Below are 1,554 nucleotides of genomic sequence, written 5' to 3'. Positions count from 1 at the left end.
TGGGTTAGGAGCTTTTTGCACTTTGCATTTTCTTTGACTGTTGTGTCAATGTTTCCTATGGTATTTTCTGCACCTGAGATTCTCTCTTCCATCTCTTGTATTCTGTTGGTGATGGACCATGTTTTCAGAAGGCATCAGGACATCACCACAGAGAGTGGTGGCAGCAGACACCTGTGACCCAGGTTCACTGTCACATAACTTCGGACCAGGAAGTAGAGATCCAGCCCCNAATCACCTTCTTCTGCTAGACAGTTTCCAACGCCTAAAATTGTGCTACCCTATGAAAAGAGAGTGTTTAAAACAATCATTGCTGGAGATACCACAAACTTTAGTTATGGGGCATAGAAGAACGTAGCTGAAACTAAGCTGTGANCATCGTCCAGCTGCCCAGCTCTCCTGGGTCTGGAAGGGTCAGGCTATTGGAGCAGCACTGTTGACCCTGCATGCTACATTATCTACGTGCCAGGTAAGGTGTGCCCACTGGTGCAGAAGTGGCACAATTCTGATGAGCATAACCAGTCACTTTCTGATTGCATTTGAGACCTACTTCCCAGGAGGTCATTCATGTCTGGTCCTGGAAAGCCAACCAAAAGCCCACGTCTGGGTAAGACCTAGGTCCCAGAAGGGAAGCTACTGCTATTCTTTTGCTAAATGAACATGATGTGTTCATCCAATCGGCTTCTAAATGTTTGTGTGTATTCCTATAGGTTACCACTGCAGAGGTCAGAAAAGCATCGTTTTCTCGTGGGGTGGCAGTCACTTCGGAGAGTACCGATTAGCCTAAGTGTTGAGAGGAAGTGACTGTTGAATAGTTAGCCCTAAATGAGACTCCTCCTTCTTGAAATGCAAGGTGGAAGGGGGAGGGGAGGGGGAGGAGAAGGGAGGGGACTTTCTTTAGGTCATATGAATATACAAACAAGACATGAGAATGGAAGAGGGGGCTGTTGAGAAGAGGGAGGGGATCAGAGTGAGTGGGGAGGGGCCAAAGCACGGTGACAGTATACGTGCTTGAAAATGCCGCAATGAAACCCATTATTAAGTATAATTAATATATGCTAATAAAAATGTAAAAATTCAAATAGTATCCCATGAGCCTTTGGGATCCAAGTGATAGCAGGTGAGATATCAGATATTAAACATGTATTCCCTAGAAGCAAAGAAAAGGATGAACGGGGCTGGGAGCAAAGCTAGACCCTGTCTGACAGCAGCGTTTGAATGGAGGGTTCTGCATGTGGGGTTTGGCTATGGAGTGCAATAAGGTTTTATTATGGTCTTACAGTGTTGTCTCACCATTGAAGAAAGCCTCCTGATGCACTAAGTCCCTTAGATGGCCGGAAGTGGTGTCTGGGTCGTTAAGAGCAACTCCTACTCTTGCAGAAGACCTGGGTTCAGTTCCCAGCACCAGCATGGCAGCTCAGCAACGTCTGTAACTTCAGTTCTAAGGGGATTTGGTGTTCTCTTTTGGTCTCTTTAGGCACATATACGATGCCCATGTGTATATGACAGGCAAGACATGTATACATAAGAAATCAATCTTAAAAAGAGATGTGCCTT

The sequence above is a fragment of the Mus caroli genome, chromosome 6 (assembly GCF_900094665.2).
Source record: "Mus caroli chromosome 6, CAROLI_EIJ_v1.1, whole genome shotgun sequence".
Classification (NCBI taxonomy): domain Eukaryota; kingdom Metazoa; phylum Chordata; class Mammalia; order Rodentia; family Muridae; genus Mus; species Mus caroli.
The sequence above is the reverse complement of the archived record's forward strand: the minus strand, read 5'-3'. Positions refer to the sequence as shown.